An 18,566-nucleotide genomic window follows, 5' to 3' on the forward strand; every position below is an offset into this window, starting at 1 on the left:
ATTGATTCCAATGTAATACACTTGAAATTACACCCAGCCCCTAAAACTAGTGAATATCTCATGCTCTGCATTGGCCGGGAATCGAACCCGGGTCAACTGCTTGGAAGGCAGCTATGCTCACCACTATACCACCAATGCGACTTGAAGCTCGCTAGCAACATGGAGACATCGATTTATATCCTGACCGTCATTTTTGTGGAAAGTGAAAATTCTTTGACCAAACGGATCGTTGGTGTAGGTGTACGATTATGGCTTAGGGTGCGAGAGGTCCCTGGTTAAAAAATCTATCATTTTAATCAGTACCTGTTACCTTCAGATTTGTCCCGTGACACTTGTGGAGAACGTAGGGCAAAACTGAGAACATTGTGACAAGTGGGGTCACATTAGTTTGTAGCCCAAAGATTTTGGATTCTACAAACAGAAGTTGGCACATAAAGGGTTCCGACTTCAGACGAGTCCCCTGACACTTGTGGGGGACGTAGAGACAAATTGAGAACACCACCGTGTTCGTGAGGGTCTCCCCTTTCCAGGGAGTGGTCATACGATTTTGTAGGTCAAACGGTTCAGAAGCTACAGATGTTTTTGTGAGAAGACCGATTATAGGTATGTCTCATGGTTTGACTAACACCGCTCTAGCTCCACCACCTTTCATTGCAGATGTGGAGGTGTAACATAAACAGTTATGGAGGCTTGAGACAGATACGACACATCTCAATCTCTCTAGTTGAAAACGGATCGATTTGAATGGGTATTTTTTACATTCGTTTACTTTGATTCACGTACTGATGCATCAGTCAACTCAAAATAAATGAGCTCCATTCTTTTTGAAGTTGTATTTTTTTCAGTTTCTCTTTTAAAATATGAATTGATCTCATTTTGCTCAATATTCATTTGTCAACACTCATCATCAGTTTGCTGTCGCGGCTTAAGAAGACAGAATGTGAAAAACACAGCAGATGAAATACAAAAGATTTGAACTGAAGCCTGGTCAACAGTTTGGAAGACTGCTATGCTCACAAGTATAGCACAAACACTCACATGAGGTTCAATCTTTCCAAGCACCATGGACAAGAACAATGGATATCCTCATTGTCATTGCCGCAGAAAGCAAAACAATTTTCTTCTTGTGTAAGGCTCGTTGGTCTAGGGGTATGATTCTCGCTTAGGGTGCGAGAGGTCCCGGGTTCAAATCCCGGATGAGCCCTTTTGCAGATCTTTTAACAAGCTCAGACAGGCAGATCTCAGGCCACTGGTCGCAAACAGCCACCTCTTGGGCGCAGGACGAGGTGGCTGAATGCTTTCGGCGATGGACAGCTAATCTATTGTGATATTCACTAGTTGGCTCAATGTCGCACTTCATTTTGAAAACCTGCAAAAAGTAAGAGCAAATCGGACTTCCACGAACATTGATTCCAATGTAATACACTTGAAATTACACCCAGCCCCTAAAACTAGTGAATATCTCATGCTCTGCATTGGCCGGGAATCGAACCCGGGTCAACTGCTTGGAAGGCAGCTATGCTCACCACTATACCACCAATGCGACTTGAAGCTCGCTAGCAACATGGAGACATCGATTTATATCCTGACCGTCATTTTTGTGGAAAGTGAAAATTCTTTGACCAAACGGATCGTTGGTGTAGGTGTACGATTATGGCTTAGGGTGCGAGAGGTCCCTGGTTAAAAAATCTATCATTTTAATCAGTACCTGTTACCTTCAGATTTGTCCCGTGACACTTGTGGAGAACGTAGGGCAAAACTGAGAACATTGTGACAAGTGGGGTCACATTAGTTTGTAGCCCAAAGATTTTGGATTCTACAAACAGAAGTTGGCACATAAAGGGTTCCGACTTCAGACGAGTCCCCTGACACTTGTGGGGGACGTAGAGACAAATTGAGAACACCACCGTGTTCGTGAGGGTCTCCCCTTTCCAGGGAGTGGTCATACGATTTTGTAGGTCAAACGGTTCAGAAGCTACAGATGTTTTTGTGAGAAGACCGATTATAGGTATGTCTCATGGTTTGACTAACACCGCTCTAGCTCCACCACCTTTCATTGCAGATGTGGAGGTGTAACATAAACAGTTATGGAGGCTTGAGACAGATACGACACATCTCAATCTCTCTAGTTGAAAACGGATCGATTTGAATGGGTATTTTTTACATTCGTTTACTTTGATTCACGTACTGATGCATCAGTCAACTCAAAATAAATGAGCTCCATTCTTTTTGAAGTTGTATTTTTTTCAGTTTCTCTTTTAAAATATGAATTGATCTCATTTTGCTCAATATTCATTTGTCAACACTCATCATCAGTTTGCTGTCGCGGCTTAAGAAGACAGAATGTGAAAAACACAGCAGATGAAATACAAAAGATTTGAACTGAAGCCTGGTCAACAGTTTGGAAGACTGCTATGCTCACAAGTATAGCACAAACACTCACATGAGGTTCAATCTTTCCAAGCACCATGGACAAGAACAATGGATATCCTCATTGTCATTGCCGCAGAAAGCAAAACAATTTTCTTCTTGTGTAAGGCTCGTTGGTCTAGGGGTATGATTCTCGCTTAGGGTGCGAGAGGTCCCGGGTTCAAATCCCGGATGAGCCCTTTTGCAGATCTTTTAACAAGCTCAGACAGGCAGATCTCAGGCCACTGGTCGCAAACAGCCACCTCTTGGGCGCAGGACGAGGTGGCTGAATGCTTTCGGCGATGGACAGCTAATCTATTGTGATATTCACTAGTTGGCTCAATGTCGCACTTCATTTTGAAAACCTGCAAAAAGTAAGAGCAAATCGGACTTCCACGAACATTGATTCCAATGTAATACACTTGAAATTACACCCAGCCCCTAAAACTAGTGAATATCTCATGCTCTGCATTGGCCGGGAATCGAACCCGGGTCAACTGCTTGGAAGGCAGCTATGCTCACCACTATACCACCAATGCGACTTGAAGCTCGCTAGCAACATGGAGACATCGATTTATATCCTGACCGTCATTTTTGTGGAAAGTGAAAATTCTTTGACCAAACGGATCGTTGGTGTAGGTGTACGATTATGGCTTAGGGTGCGAGAGGTCCCTGGTTAAAAAATCTATCATTTTAATCAGTACCTGTTACCTTCAGATTTGTCCCGTGACACTTGTGGAGAACGTAGGGCAAAACTGAGAACATTGTGACAAGTGGGGTCACATTAGTTTGTAGCCCAAAGATTTTGGATTCTACAAACAGAAGTTGGCACATAAAGGGTTCCGACTTCAGACGAGTCCCCTGACACTTGTGGGGGACGTAGAGACAAATTGAGAACACCACCGTGTTCGTGAGGGTCTCCCCTTTCCAGGGAGTGGTCATACGATTTTGTAGGTCAAACGGTTCAGAAGCTACAGATGTTTTTGTGAGAAGACCGATTATAGGTATGTCTCATGGTTTGACTAACACCGCTCTAGCTCCACCACCTTTCATTGCAGATGTGGAGGTGTAACATAAACAGTTATGGAGGCTTGAGACAGATACGACACATCTCAATCTCTCTAGTTGAAAACGGATCGATTTGAATGGGTATTTTTTACATTCGTTTACTTTGATTCACGTACTGATGCATCAGTCAACTCAAAATAAATGAGCTCCATTCTTTTTGAAGTTGTATTTTTTTCAGTTTCTCTTTTAAAATATGAATTGATCTCATTTTGCTCAATATTCATTTGTCAACACTCATCATCAGTTTGCTGTCGCGGCTTAAGAAGACAGAATGTGAAAAACACAGCAGATGAAATACAAAAGATTTGAACTGAAGCCTGGTCAACAGTTTGGAAGACTGCTATGCTCACAAGTATAGCACAAACACTCACATGAGGTTCAATCTTTCCAAGCACCATGGACAAGAACAATGGATATCCTCATTGTCATTGCCGCAGAAAGCAAAACAATTTTCTTCTTGTGTAAGGCTCGTTGGTCTAGGGGTATGATTCTCGCTTAGGGTGCGAGAGGTCCCGGGTTCAAATCCCGGATGAGCCCTTTTGCAGATCTTTTAACAAGCTCAGACAGGCAGATCTCAGGCCACTGGTCGCAAACAGCCACCTCTTGGGCGCAGGACGAGGTGGCTGAATGCTTTCGGCGATGGACAGCTAATCTATTGTGATATTCACTAGTTGGCTCAATGTCGCACTTCATTTTGAAAACCTGCAAAAAGTAAGAGCAAATCGGACTTCCACGAACATTGATTCCAATGTAATACACTTGAAATTACACCCAGCCCCTAAAACTAGTGAATATCTCATGCTCTGCATTGGCCGGGAATCGAACCCGGGTCAACTGCTTGGAAGGCAGCTATGCTCACCACTATACCACCAATGCGACTTGAAGCTCGCTAGCAACATGGAGACATCGATTTATATCCTGACCGTCATTTTTGTGGAAAGTGAAAATTCTTTGACCAAACGGATCGTTGGTGTAGGTGTACGATTATGGCTTAGGGTGCGAGAGGTCCCTGGTTAAAAAATCTATCATTTTAATCAGTACCTGTTACCTTCAGATTTGTCCCGTGACACTTGTGGAGAACGTAGGGCAAAACTGAGAACATTGTGACAAGTGGGGTCACATTAGTTTGTAGCCCAAAGATTTTGGATTCTACAAACAGAAGTTGGCACATAAAGGGTTCCGACTTCAGACGAGTCCCCTGACACTTGTGGGGGACGTAGAGACAAATTGAGAACACCACCGTGTTCGTGAGGGTCTCCCCTTTCCAGGGAGTGGTCATACGATTTTGTAGGTCAAACGGTTCAGAAGCTACAGATGTTTTTGTGAGAAGACCGATTATAGGTATGTCTCATGGTTTGACTAACACCGCTCTAGCTCCACCACCTTTCATTGCAGATGTGGAGGTGTAACATAAACAGTTATGGAGGCTTGAGACAGATACGACACATCTCAATCTCTCTAGTTGAAAACGGATCGATTTGAATGGGTATTTTTTACATTCGTTTACTTTGATTCACGTACTGATGCATCAGTCAACTCAAAATAAATGAGCTCCATTCTTTTTGAAGTTGTATTTTTTTCAGTTTCTCTTTTAAAATATGAATTGATCTCATTTTGCTCAATATTCATTTGTCAACACTCATCATCAGTTTGCTGTCGCGGCTTAAGAAGACAGAATGTGAAAAACACAGCAGATGAAATACAAAAGATTTGAACTGAAGCCTGGTCAACAGTTTGGAAGACTGCTATGCTCACAAGTATAGCACAAACACTCACATGAGGTTCAATCTTTCCAAGCACCATGGACAAGAACAATGGATATCCTCATTGTCATTGCCGCAGAAAGCAAAACAATTTTCTTCTTGTGTAAGGCTCGTTGGTCTAGGGGTATGATTCTCGCTTCGGGTGCGAGAGGTCCCGGGTTCAAATCCCGGATGAGCCCTTTTGCAGATCTTTTAACAAGCTCAGACAGGCAAATCTCTGGCCACTGGTTGCAAACAGCCACCTCTTGGGCGCAGGACGAGGTGGCTGAATGCTTTAGGCGATGGACGCTAATCTATTGTGATATTCACTAGTTGGCTCAATGTCGCACTTCATTTAGAAAACCTGCAAAAAGTAAGAGCAAATCTGACTTCCACGAACATTGATTCCAATGTAATACACTTGAAATGACACCCAGCCCCTAAAACTAGTGAATATCTCATGCTCTGCATTGGCCGGGAATCGAACCCGGGTCAACTGCTTGGAAGGCAGCTATGCTCACCACTATACCACCAATGCTACTTGAAGCTCGCAAGCAACATGGAGACATCGATTCATATCCTGACCGTCATTTTTGTGGAAAGTGAAAATTCTTTGACCAAACGGATCGTTGGTATAGTTGTACTATTATGGCTTAGGGTGAGAGAGGTCCCTGGTTAAAAAATCAATTATTTTAATCAGTACCTGTTACCTTCAGATTAGTCCCGTGACACTTGTGGGGAACGTAGGGCAAAACTGAGAACATTGTGACAAGTGGGGTCACATTAGTTTGGAGGCCAAAGATTTGGGATTCTACAAACAGAAGTTGGCACATAAAGGGTTCCGACTTCAGACGAGTCCCCTGACACTTGTGGGGGACGTAGAGACGAATTGAGAACACCACCGTGTTCGTGAGGGTCTCCCCTTTCCAGGGAGTGGTCATACGATGTTGTAGGTCAAACGGTTCAGAAGCTACATATGTTTTTGTGAGAGGACCGATTATAGGTATATCTCATGGTTTGACTAACACCTCTCTAGCTCCACCACCTTTCATTGCAGATGTGGAGGTGTAACATAAACAGTTATGGAGGCTTGAGACAGATACGACGCGTTTCAATCTCTCTAGTTGAAAACTGATCGATTTGAATGGGTATTTTTTACGTTCGTTTACTTTGATTCACGTACTGATGCATCAATTGACTCAAAATAAATGAGCTCCATTCTTTTTGAAGTTTTATTTTTTCATTTTCTCTTTTAAAATATTAATTGACCTCATTTGCTCAATATTCATTTGTCAACACTCATCATCAGTTTGCTGTCGCGGCTTAAGAAGACAGAGTGTGAAAGACACAGCAGATGAAATACAAAAGATTTGAACTGAAGCCTGGTCAACAGTTTGGAAGACTGCTATGCTCAAAAGTATAGCACAAACACTCACATGAGGTTCAATCTTTCCAAGCACCATGGACAAGAACAATTGATATCCTCATTGTCATTGCCGCAGAAAGAAAAACAATTTTATTCTTGTGTAAGGCTCGTTGGTCTAGGGGTATGATTCTTGCTTCGGGTGCGAGAGGTCCCGGGTTCAAATCCCGGATGAGCCCTTTTGCAGATCTTTTAACAAGCTCAGACAGGCAAATCTCTGGCCACTGGTTGCAAACAGCCACCTCTTGGGCGCAGGACGAGGTGGCTGAATGGTTTAGGCGATGGACTCCATATCTATTGTGATATTCACTAGTTGGCTCAATAACACACTACATTTAGAAAACCTGCAAGAAGTAAGAGCAAATCTGACTTCCACGAACAAGGACATTGATTCCAATGTAATACACTTGAAATGACACCCAGCCCCTAAAACTAGCCAATATCTCATGCTCTGCATTGGCTGGGAATCAAACCCGGGTCAACTGCTTGGAAGGCAGCTATGCTCACCACTATACCACCAATGCTATTTGAAGCTCTGAAGCAACATGGAGACATCGATTCATATCCTGACCGTCATTTTTGTGGAAAGTGAAAATTCTTTGACCAAACGGATCGTTGGTATAGTTGTACTATTATGGCTTAGGGTGAGAGAGGTCCCTGGTTAAAAAATCAATTATTTTAATCAGTACCTGTTACCTTCAGATTAGTCCCGTGACACTTGTGGGGAACGTAGGGCAAAACTGAGAACATTGTGACAAGTGGGGTCACATTAGTTTGGAGGCCAAAGATTTGGGATTCTACAAACAGAAGTTGGCACATAAAGGGTTCCGACTTCAGACGAGTCCCCTGACACTTGTGGGGGACGTAGAGACGAATTGAGAACACCACCGTGTTCGTGAGGGTCTCCCCTTTCCAGGGAGTGGTCATACGATGTTGTAGGTCAAACGGTTCAGAAGCTACATATGTTTTTGTGAGAGGACCGATTATAGGTATATCTCATGGTTTGACTAACACCTCTCTAGCTCCACCACCTTTCATTGCAGATGTGGAGGTGTAACATAAACAGTTATGGAGGCTTGAGACAGATACGACGCGTTTCAATCTCTCTAGTTGAAAACTGATCGATTTGAATGGGTATTTTTTACGTTCGTTTACTTTGATTCACGTACTGATGCATCAATTGACTCAAAATAAATGAGCTCCATTCTTTTTGAAGTTTTATTTTTTCATTTTCTCTTTTAAAATATTAATTGACCTCATTTGCTCAATATTCATTTGTCAACACTCATCATCAGTTTGCTGTCGCGGCTTAAGAAGACAGAGTGTGAAAGACACAGCAGATGAAATACAAAAGATTTGAACTGAAGCCTGGTCAACAGTTTGGAAGACTGCTATGCTCAAAAGTATAGCACAAACACTCACATGAGGTTCAATCTTTCCAAGCACCATGGACAAGAACAATTGATATCCTCATTGTCATTGCCGCAGAAAGAAAAACAATTTTATTCTTGTGTAAGGCTCGTTGGTCTAGGGGTATGATTCTTGCTTCGGGTGCGAGAGGTCCCGGGTTCAAATCCCGGATGAGCCCTTTTGCAGATCTTTTAACAAGCTCAGACAGGCAAATCTCTGGCCACTGGTTGCAAACAGCCACCTCTTGGGCGCAGGACGAGGTGGCTGAATGGTTTAGGCGATGGACTCCATATCTATTGTGATATTCACTAGTTGGCTCAATAACACACTACATTTAGAAAACCTGCAAGAAGTAAGAGCAAATCTGACTTCCACGAACAAGGACATTGATTCCAATGTAATACACTTGAAATGACACCCAGCCCCTAAAACTAGCCAATATCTCATGCTCTGCATTGGCTGGGAATCAAACCCGGGTCAACTGCTTGGAAGGCAGCTATGCTCACCACTATACCACCAATGCTATTTGAAGCTCTGAAGCAACATGGAGACATCGATTCATATCCTGACCGTCATTTTTGTGGAAAGTGAAAATTCTTTGACCAAACGGATCGTTGGTATAGTTGTACTATTATGGCTTAGGTTGAGAGAGGTCCCTGGTTAAAAAATCAATTATTTTAATCAGTACCTGTTACCTTCAGATTAGTCCCGTGACACTTGTGGGGAACGTAGGGCAAAACTGAGAACATTGTGACAAGTGGGGTCACATTAGTTTGGAGGCCAAAGATTTGGGATTCTACAAACAGAAGTTGGCACATAAAGGGTTCCGACTTCAGACGAGTCCCCTGACACTTGTGGGGGACGTAGAGACGAATTGAGAACACCACCGTGTTCGTGAGGGTCTCCCCTTTCCAGGGAGTGGTCATACGATGTTGTAGGTCAAACGGTTCAGAAGCTACATATGTTTTTGTGAGAGGACCGATTATAGGTATATCTCATGGTTTGACTAACACCTCTCTAGCTCCACCACCTTTCATTGCAGATGTGGAGGTGTAACATAAACAGTTATGGAGGCTTGAGACAGATACGACGCGTTTCAATCTCTCTAGTTGAAAACTGATCGATTTGAATGGGTATTTTTTACGTTCGTTTACTTTGATTCACGTACTGATGCATCAATTGACTCAAAATAAATGAGCTCCATTCTTTTTGAAGTTTTATTTTTTCATTTTCTCTTTTAAAATATTAATTGACCTCATTTGCTCAATATTCATTTGTCAACACTCATCATCAGTTTGCTGTCGCGGCTTAAGAAGACAGAGTGTGAAAGACACAGCAGATGAAATACAAAAGATTTGAACTGAAGCCTGGTCAACAGTTTGGAAGACTGCTATGCTCAAAAGTATAGCACAAACACTCACATGAGGTTCAATCTTTCCAAGCACCATGGACAAGAACAATTGATATCCTCATTGTCATTGCCGCAGAAAGAAAAACAATTTTATTCTTGTGTAAGGCTCGTTGGTCTAGGGGTATGATTCTTGCTTCGGGTGCGAGAGGTCCCGGGTTCAAATCCCGGATGAGCCCTTTTGCAGATCTTTTAACAAGCTCAGACAGGCAAATCTCTGGCCACTGGTTGCAAACAGCCACCTCTTGGGCGCAGGACGAGGTGGCTGAATGGTTTAGGCGATGGACTCCATATCTATTGTGATATTCACTAGTTGGCTCAATAACACACTACATTTAGAAAACCTGCAAGAAGTAAGAGCAAATCTGACTTCCACGAACAAGGACATTGATTCCAATGTAATACACTTGAAATGACACCCAGCCCCTAAAACTAGCCAATATCTCATGCTCTGCATTGGCTGGGAATCAAACCCGGGTCAACTGCTTGGAAGGCAGCTATGCTCACCACTATACCACCAATGCTATTTGAAGCTCTGAAGCAACATGGAGACATCGATTCATATCCTGACCGTCATTTTTGTGGAAAGTGAAAATTCTTTGACCAAACGGATCGTTGGTATAGTTGTACTATTATGGCTTAGGGTGAGAGAGGTCCCTGGTTAAAAAATCAATTATTTTAATCAGTACCTGTTACCTTCAGATTAGTCCCGTGACACTTGTGGGGAACGTAGGGCAAAACTGAGAACATTGTGACAAGTGGGGTCACATTAGTTTGGAGGCCAAAGATTTGGGATTCTACAAACAGAAGTTGGCACATAAAGGGTTCCGACTTCAGACGAGTCCCCTGACACTTGTGGGGGACGTAGAGACGAATTGAGAACACCACCGTGTTCGTGAGGGTCTCCCCTTTCCAGGGAGTGGTCATACGATGTTGTAGGTCAAACGGTTCAGAAGCTACATATGTTTTTGTGAGAGGACCGATTATAGGTATATCTCATGGTTTGACTAACACCTCTCTAGCTCCACCACCTTTCATTGCAGATGTGGAGGTGTAACATAAACAGTTATGGAGGCTTGAGACAGATACGACGCGTTTCAATCTCTCTAGTTGAAAACTGATCGATTTGAATGGGTATTTTTTACGTTCGTTTACTTTGATTCACGTACTGATGCATCAATTGACTCAAAATAAATGAGCTCCATTCTTTTTGAAGTTTTATTTTTTCATTTTCTCTTTTAAAATATTAATTGACCTCATTTGCTCAATATTCATTTGTCAACACTCATCATCAGTTTGCTGTCGCGGCTTAAGAAGACAGAGTGTGAAAGACACAGCAGATGAAATACAAAAGATTTGAACTGAAGCCTGGTCAACAGTTTGGAAGACTGCTATGCTCAAAAGTATAGCACAAACACTCACATGAGGTTCAATCTTTCCAAGCACCATGGACAAGAACAATTGATATCCTCATTGTCATTGCCGCAGAAAGAAAAACAATTTTATTCTTGTGTAAGGCTCGTTGGTCTAGGGGTATGATTCTTGCTTCGGGTGCGAGAGGTCCCGGGTTCAAATCCCGGATGAGCCCTTTTGCAGATCTTTTAACAAGCTCAGACAGGCAAATCTCTGGCCACTGGTTGCAAACAGCCACCTCTTGGGCGCAGGACGAGGTGGCTGAATGGTTTAGGCGATGGACTCCATATCTATTGTGATATTCACTAGTTGGCTCAATAACACACTACATTTAGAAAACCTGCAAGAAGTAAGAGCAAATCTGACTTCCACGAACAAGGACATTGATTCCAATGTAATACACTTGAAATGACACCCAGCCCCTAAAACTAGCCAATATCTCATGCTCTGCATTGGCTGGGAATCAAACCCGGGTCAACTGCTTGGAAGGCAGCTATGCTCACCACTATACCACCAATGCTATTTGAAGCTCTGAAGCAACATGGAGACATCGATTCATATCCTGACCGTCATTTTTGTGGAAAGTGAAAATTCTTTGACCAAACGGATCGTTGGTATAGTTGTACTATTATGGCTTAGGGTGAGAGAGGTCCCTGGTTAAAAAATCAATTATTTTAATCAGTACCTGTTACCTTCAGATTAGTCCCGTGACACTTGTGGGGAACGTAGGGCAAAACTGAGAACATTGTGACAAGTGGGGTCACATTAGTTTGGAGGCCAAAGATTTGGGATTCTACAAACAGAAGTTGGCACATAAAGGGTTCCGACTTCAGACGAGTCCCCTGACACTTGTGGGGGACGTAGAGACGAATTGAGAACACCACCGTGTTCGTGAGGGTCTCCCCTTTCCAGGGAGTGGTCATACGATGTTGTAGGTCAAACGGTTCAGAAGCTACATATGTTTTTGTGAGAGGACCGATTATAGGTATATCTCATGGTTTGACTAACACCTCTCTAGCTCCACCACCTTTCATTGCAGATGTGGAGGTGTAACATAAACAGTTATGGAGGCTTGAGACAGATACGACGCGTTTCAATCTCTCTAGTTGAAAACTGATCGATTTGAATGGGTATTTTTTACGTTCGTTTACTTTGATTCACGTACTGATGCATCAATTGACTCAAAATAAATGAGCTCCATTCTTTTTGAAGTTTTATTTTTTCATTTTCTCTTTTAAAATATTAATTGACCTCATTTGCTCAATATTCATTTGTCAACACTCATCATCAGTTTGCTGTCGCGGCTTAAGAAGACAGAGTGTGAAAGACACAGCAGATGAAATACAAAAGATTTGAACTGAAGCCTGGTCAACAGTTTGGAAGACTGCTATGCTCAAAAGTATAGCACAAACACTCACATGAGGTTCAATCTTTCCAAGCACCATGGACAAGAACAATTGATATCCTCATTGTCATTGCCGCAGAAAGAAAAACAATTTTATTCTTGTGTAAGGCTCGTTGGTCTAGGGGTATGATTCTCGCTTCGGGTGCGAGAGGTCCCGGGTTCAAATCCCGGATGAGCCCTTTTGCAGATCTTTTAACAAGCTCAGACAGGCAAATCTCTGGCCACTGGTTGCAAACAGCCACCTCTTGGGCGCAGGACGAGGTGGCTGAATGGTTTAGGCGATGGACTCCATATCTATTGTGATATTCACTAGTTGGCTCAATAACACACTACATTTAGAAAACCTGCAAGAAGTAAGAGCAAATCTGACTTCCACGAACAAGGACATTGATTCCAATGTAATACACTTGAAATGACACCCAGCCCCTAAAACTAGCCAATATCTCATGCTCTGCATTGGCTGGGAATCAAACCCGGGTCAACTGCTTGGAAGGCAGCTATGCTCACCACTATACCACCAATGCTATTTGAATCTCTGAAGCAACATGGAGACATCGATTCATATCCTGACCGTCATTTTTGTGGAAAGTGAAAATTCTTTGACCAAACGGATCGTTGGTATAGTTGTACTATTATGGCTTAGGGTGAGAGAGGTCCCTGGTTAAAAAATCAATTATTTTAATCAGTACCTGTTACCTTCAGATTAGTCCCGTGACACTTGTGGGGAACGTAGGGCAAAACTGAGAACATTGTGACAAGTGGGGTCACATTAGTTTGGAGGCCAAAGATTTGGGATTCTACAAACAGAAGTTGGCACATAAAGGGTTCCGACTTCAGACGAGTCCCCTGACACTTGTGGGGGACGTAGAGACGAATTGAGAACACCACCGTGTTCGTGAGGGTCTCCCCTTTCCAGGGAGTGGTCATACGATGTTGTAGGTCAAACGGTTCAGAAGCTACATATGTTTTTGTGAGAGGACCGATTATAGGTATATCTCATGGTTTGACTAACACCTCTCTAGCTCCACCACCTTTCATTGCAGATGTGGAGGTGTAACATAAACAGTTATGGAGGCTTGAGACAGATACGACGCGTTTCAATCTCTCTAGTTGAAAACTGATCGATTTGAATGGGTATTTTTTACGTTCGTTTACTTTGATTCACGTACTGATGCATCAATTGACTCAAAATAAATGAGCTCCATTCTTTTTGAAGTTTTATTTTTTCATTTTCTCTTTTAAAATATTAATTGACCTCATTTGCTCAATATTCATTTGTCAACACTCATCATCAGTTTGCTGTCGCGGCTTAAGAAGACAGAGTGTGAAAGACACAGCAGATGAAATACAAAAGATTTGAACTGAAGCCTGGTCAACAGTTTGGAAGACTGCTATGCTCAAAAGTATAGCACAAACACTCACATGAGGTTCAATCTTTCCAAGCACCATGGACAAGAACAATTGATATCCTCATTGTCATTGCCGCAGAAAGAAAAACAATTTTATTCTTGTGTAAGGCTCGTTGGTCTAGGGGTATGATTCTTGCTTCGGGTGCGAGAGGTCCCGGGTTCAAATCCCGGATGAGCCCTTTTGCAGATCTTTTAACAAGCTCAGACAGGCAAATCTCTGGCCACTGGTTGCAAACAGCCACCTCTTGGGCGCAGGACGAGGTGGCTGAATGGTTTAGGCGATGGACTCCATATCTATTGTGATATTCACTAGTTGGCTCAATAACACACTACATTTAGAAAACCTGCAAGAAGTAAGAGCAAATCTGACTTCCACGAACAAGGACATTGATTCCAATGTAATACACTTGAAATGACACCCAGCCCTTAAAACTAGCCAATATCTCATCCTCTGCATTGGCTGGGAATCAAACCCGGGTCAACTGCTTGGAAGGCAGCTATGCTCATCAGTACCTGTTACCTTCAGATTAGTCCCGTGACACTTGTGGGGAACGTAGGGCAAAACTGAGAACATTGTGACAAGTGGGGTCACATTAGTTTGGAGGCCAAAGATTTGGGATTCTACAAACAGAAGTTGGCACATAAAGGGTTCCGACTTCAGACGAGTCCCCTGACACTTGTGGGGGACGTAGAGACGAATTGAGAACACCACCGTGTTCGTGAGGGTCTCCCCTTTCCAGGGAGTGGTCATACGATGTTGTAGGTCAAACGGTTCAGAAGCTACATATGTTTTTGTGAGAGGACCGATTATAGGTATATCTCATGGTTTGACTAACACCTCTCTAGCTCCACCACCTTTCATTGCAGATGTGGAGGTGTAACATAAACAGTTATGGAGGCTTGAGACAGATACGACGCGTTTCAATCTCTCTAGTTGAAAACTGATCGATTTGAATGGGTATTTTTTACGTTCGTTTACTTTGATTCACGTACTGATGCATCAATTGACTCAAAATAAATGAGCTCCATTCTTTTTGAAGTTTTATTTTTTCATTTTCTCTTTTAAAATATTAATTGACCTCATTTGCTCAATATTCATTTGTCAACACTCATCATCAGTTTGCTGTCGCGGCTTAAGAAGACAGAGTGTGAAAGACACAGCAGATGAAATACAAAAGATTTGAACTGAAGCCTGGTCAACAGTTTGGAAGACTGCTATGCTCAAAAGTATAGCACAAACACTCACATGAGGTTCAATCTTTCCAAGCACCATGGACAAGAACAATTGATATCCTCATTGTCATTGCCGCAGAAAGAAAAACAATTTTATTCTTGTGTAAGGCTCGTTGGTCTAGGGGTATGATTCTTGCTTCGGGTGCGAGAGGTCCCGGGTTCAAATCCCGGATGAGCCCTTTTGCAGATCTTTTAACAAGCTCAGACAGGCAAATCTCTGGCCACTGGTTGCAAACAGCCACCTCTTGGGCGCAGGACGAGGTGGCTGAATGGTTTAGGCGATGGACTCCATATCTATTGTGATATTCACTAGTTGGCTCAATAACACACTACATTTAGAAAACCTGCAAGAAGTAAGAGCAAATCTGACTTCCACGAACAAGGACATTGATTCCAATGTAATACACTTGAAATGACACCCAGCCCCTAAAACTAGCCAATATCTCATGCTCTGCATTGGCTGGGAATCAAACCCGGGTCAACTGCTTGGAAGGCAGCTATGCTCACCACTATACCACCAATGCTATTTGAAGCTCTGAAGCAACATGGAGACATCGATTCATATCCTGACCGTCATTTTTGTGGAAAGTGAAAATTCTTTGACCAAACGGATCGTTGGTATAGTTGTACTATTATGGCTTAGGGTGAGAGAGGTCCCTGGTTAAAAAATCAATTATTTTAATCAGTACCTGTTACCTTCAGATTAGTCCCGTGACACTTGTGGGGAACGTAGGGCAAAACTGAGAACATTGTGACAAGTGGGGTCACATTAGTTTGGAGGCCAAAGATTTGGGATTCTACAAACAGAAGTTGGCACATAAAGGGTTCCGACTTCAGACGAGTCCCCTGACACTTGTGGGGGACGTAGAGACGAATTGAGAACACCACCGTGTTCGTGAGGGTCTCCCCTTTCCAGGGAGTGGTCATACGATGTTGTAGGTCAAACGGTTCAGAAGCTACAATTGTTTTTGTGAGAGGACCGATTATAGGTATGTCTCATGGTTTGACTAACACCTCTCTAGCTCCACCACCTTTCATTGCAGATGTGGAGGTGTAACATAAACAGTTATGGAGGCTTGAGACAGATACGACGCGTTTCAATCTCTCTAGTTGAAAACTGATCGATTTGAATGGGTATTTTTTACGTTCGTTTACTTTGATTCACGTACTGATGCATCAATTGACTCAAAATAAATGAGCTCCATTCTTTTTGAAGTTTTATTTTTTCATTTTCTCTTTTAAAATATTAATTGACCTCATTTGCTCAATATTCATTTGTCAACACTCATCATCAGTTTGCTGTCGCGGCTTAAGAAGACAGAGTGTGAAAGACACAGCAGATGAAATACAAAAGATTTGAACTGAAGCCTGGTCAACAGTTTGGAAGACTGCTATGCTCAAAAGTATAGCACAAACACTCACATGAGGTTCAATCTTTCCAAGCACCATGGACAAGAACAATTGATATCCTCATTGTCATTGCCGCAGAAAGAAAAACAATTTTATTCTTGTGTAAGGCTCGTTGGTCTAGGGGTATGATTCTCGCTTCGGGTGCGAGAGGTCCCGGGTTCAAATCCCGGATGAGCCCTTTTGCAGATCTTTTAACAAGCTCAGACAGGCAAATCTCTGGCCACTGGTTGCAAACAGCCACCTCTTGGGCGCAGGACGAGGTGGCTGAATGGTTTAGGCGATGGACTCCATATCTATTGTGATATTCACTAGTTGGCTCAATAACACACTACATTTAGAAAACCTGCAAGAAGTAAGAGCAAATCTGACTTCCACGAACAAGGACATTGATTCCAATGTAATACACTTGAAATGACACCCAGCCCCTAAAACTAGCCAATATCTCATGCTCTGCATTGGCTGGGAATCAAACCCGGGTCAACTGCTTGGAAGGCAGCTATGCTCACCACTATACCACCAATGCTATTTGAATCTCTGAAGCAACATGGAGACATCGATTCATATCCTGACCGTCATTTTTGTGGAAAGTGAAAATTCTTTGACCAAACGGATCGTTGGTATAGTTGTACTATTATGGCTTAGGGTGAGAGAGGTCCCTGGTTAAAAAATCAATTATTTTAATCAGTACCTGTTACCTTCAGATTAGTCCCGTGACACTTGTGGGGAACGTAGGGCAAAACTGAGAACATTGTGACAAGTGGGGTCACATTAGTTTGGAGGCCAAAGATTTGGGATTCTACAAACAGAAGTTGGCACATAAAGGGTTCCGACTTCAGACGAGTCCCCTGACACTTGTGGGGGACGTAGAGACGAATTGAGAACACCACCGTGTTCGTGAGGGTCTCCCCTTTCCAGGGAGTGGTCATACGATGTTGTAGGTCAAACGGTTCAGAAGCTACAATTGTTTTTGTGAGAGGACCGATTATAGGTATGTCTCATGGTTTGACTAACACCTCTCTAGCTCCACCACCTTTCATTGCAGATGTGGAGGTGTAACATAAACAGTTATGGAGGCTTGAGACAGATACGACGCGTTTCAATCTCTCTAGTTGAAAACTGATCGATTTGAATGGGTATTTTTTACGTTCGTTTACTTTGATTCACGTACTGATGCATCAATTGACTCAAAATAAATGAGCTCCATTCTTTTTGAAGTTTTATTTTTTCATTTTCTCTTTTAAAATATTAATTGACCTCATTTGCTCAATATTCATTTGTCAACACTCATCATCAGTTTGCTGTCGCGGCTTAAGAAGACAGAGTGTGAAAGACACAGCAGATGAAATACAAAAGATTTGAACTGAAGCCTGGTCAACAGTTTGGAAGACTGCTATGCTCAAAAGTATAGCACAAACACTCACATGAGGTTCAATCTTTCCAAGCACCATGGACAAGAACAATTGATATCCTCATTGTCATTGCCGCAGAAAGAAAAACAATTTTATTCTTGTGTAAGGCTCGTTGGTCTAGGGGTATGATTCTCGCTTCGGGTGCGAGAGGTCCCGGGTTCAAATCCCGGATGAGCCCTTTTGCAGATCTTTTAACAAGCTCAGACAGGCAAATCTCTGGCCACTGGTTGCAAACAGCCACCTCTTGGGCGCAGGACGAGGTGGCTGAATGGTTTAGGCGATGGACTCCATATCTATTGTGATATTCACTAGTTGGCTCAATAACACACTACATTTAGAAAACCTGCAAGAAGTAAGAGCAAATCTGACTTCCACGAACAAGGACATTGATTCCAATGTAATACACTTGAAATGACACCCAGCCCCTAAAACTAGCCAATATCTCATGCTCTGCATTGGCTGGGAATCAAACCCGGGTCAACTGCTTGGAAGGCAGCTATGCTCACCACTATACCACCAATGCTATTTGAATCTCTGAAGCAACATGGAGACATCGATTCATATCCTGACCGTCATTTTTGTGGAAAGTGAAAATTCTTTGACCAAACGGATCGTTGGTATAGTTGTACTATTATGGCTTAGGGTGAGAGAGGTCCCTGGTTAAAAAATCAATTATTTTAATCAGTACCTGTTACCTTCAGATTAGTCCCGTGACACTTGTGGGGAACGTAGGGCAAAACTGAGAACATTGTGACAAGTGGGGTCACATTAGTTTGGAGGCCAAAGATTTGGGATTCTACAAACAGAAGTTGGCACATAAAGGGTTC

At 42.7% G+C, this 18,566-nt stretch overlaps 18 non-coding genes across 18 annotated transcripts; 13 read left to right on the top strand and 5 right to left on the bottom strand.

Annotated features, from left to right (window-relative positions):
• Nucleotides 1-66: 66 nt before the first annotated feature.
• trnag-ucc (transfer RNA glycine (anticodon UCC)) lies at nt 67-138 on the bottom strand. The gene has a single exon. It is a non-coding gene; the product is annotated as a tRNA-Gly (tRNA).
• Nucleotides 139-1,132: 994 nt separating this feature from the next.
• On the top strand, nt 1,133-1,204 carry trnap-agg (transfer RNA proline (anticodon AGG)). The gene has a single exon. It is a non-coding gene; the product is annotated as a tRNA-Pro (tRNA).
• Nucleotides 1,205-1,471: 267 nt separating this feature from the next.
• Nucleotides 1,472-1,543, bottom strand: trnag-ucc (transfer RNA glycine (anticodon UCC)). Its single transcript has one exon. It is a non-coding gene; the product is annotated as a tRNA-Gly (tRNA).
• A 994-nt stretch (nt 1,544-2,537) lies between these two features.
• On the top strand, nt 2,538-2,609 carry trnap-agg (transfer RNA proline (anticodon AGG)). The gene has a single exon. It is a non-coding gene; the product is annotated as a tRNA-Pro (tRNA).
• Nucleotides 2,610-2,876: 267 nt separating this feature from the next.
• trnag-ucc (transfer RNA glycine (anticodon UCC)) lies at nt 2,877-2,948 on the bottom strand. The gene has a single exon. It is a non-coding gene; the product is annotated as a tRNA-Gly (tRNA).
• Nucleotides 2,949-3,942: 994 nt separating this feature from the next.
• Nucleotides 3,943-4,014, top strand: trnap-agg (transfer RNA proline (anticodon AGG)). The gene has a single exon. It is a non-coding gene; the product is annotated as a tRNA-Pro (tRNA).
• A 267-nt stretch (nt 4,015-4,281) lies between these two features.
• Nucleotides 4,282-4,353, bottom strand: trnag-ucc (transfer RNA glycine (anticodon UCC)). Its single transcript has one exon. It is a non-coding gene; the product is annotated as a tRNA-Gly (tRNA).
• Nucleotides 4,354-5,347: 994 nt separating this feature from the next.
• On the top strand, nt 5,348-5,419 carry trnap-cgg (transfer RNA proline (anticodon CGG)). Its single transcript has one exon. It is a non-coding gene; the product is annotated as a tRNA-Pro (tRNA).
• A 266-nt stretch (nt 5,420-5,685) lies between these two features.
• trnag-ucc (transfer RNA glycine (anticodon UCC)) lies at nt 5,686-5,757 on the bottom strand. Its single transcript has one exon. It is a non-coding gene; the product is annotated as a tRNA-Gly (tRNA).
• Nucleotides 5,758-6,749: 992 nt separating this feature from the next.
• trnap-cgg (transfer RNA proline (anticodon CGG)) lies at nt 6,750-6,821 on the top strand. Its single transcript has one exon. It is a non-coding gene; the product is annotated as a tRNA-Pro (tRNA).
• A 1,337-nt stretch (nt 6,822-8,158) lies between these two features.
• Nucleotides 8,159-8,230, top strand: trnap-cgg (transfer RNA proline (anticodon CGG)). The gene has a single exon. It is a non-coding gene; the product is annotated as a tRNA-Pro (tRNA).
• A 1,337-nt stretch (nt 8,231-9,567) lies between these two features.
• On the top strand, nt 9,568-9,639 carry trnap-cgg (transfer RNA proline (anticodon CGG)). Its single transcript has one exon. It is a non-coding gene; the product is annotated as a tRNA-Pro (tRNA).
• A 1,337-nt stretch (nt 9,640-10,976) lies between these two features.
• trnap-cgg (transfer RNA proline (anticodon CGG)) lies at nt 10,977-11,048 on the top strand. The gene has a single exon. It is a non-coding gene; the product is annotated as a tRNA-Pro (tRNA).
• Nucleotides 11,049-12,385: 1,337 nt separating this feature from the next.
• trnap-cgg (transfer RNA proline (anticodon CGG)) lies at nt 12,386-12,457 on the top strand. Its single transcript has one exon. It is a non-coding gene; the product is annotated as a tRNA-Pro (tRNA).
• A 1,337-nt stretch (nt 12,458-13,794) lies between these two features.
• trnap-cgg (transfer RNA proline (anticodon CGG)) lies at nt 13,795-13,866 on the top strand. Its single transcript has one exon. It is a non-coding gene; the product is annotated as a tRNA-Pro (tRNA).
• A 1,161-nt stretch (nt 13,867-15,027) lies between these two features.
• Nucleotides 15,028-15,099, top strand: trnap-cgg (transfer RNA proline (anticodon CGG)). The gene has a single exon. It is a non-coding gene; the product is annotated as a tRNA-Pro (tRNA).
• Nucleotides 15,100-16,436: 1,337 nt separating this feature from the next.
• On the top strand, nt 16,437-16,508 carry trnap-cgg (transfer RNA proline (anticodon CGG)). The gene has a single exon. It is a non-coding gene; the product is annotated as a tRNA-Pro (tRNA).
• A 1,337-nt stretch (nt 16,509-17,845) lies between these two features.
• trnap-cgg (transfer RNA proline (anticodon CGG)) lies at nt 17,846-17,917 on the top strand. The gene has a single exon. It is a non-coding gene; the product is annotated as a tRNA-Pro (tRNA).
• The last annotated feature ends 649 nt before the right edge of the window (nt 17,918-18,566 follow it).

Source organism: Salmo salar, chromosome 22 (genome assembly GCF_965601325.2).
Source record: "Salmo salar chromosome 22, fSalSal1, whole genome shotgun sequence".
In the NCBI taxonomy this organism is placed as follows: domain Eukaryota; kingdom Metazoa; phylum Chordata; class Actinopteri; order Salmoniformes; family Salmonidae; genus Salmo; species Salmo salar.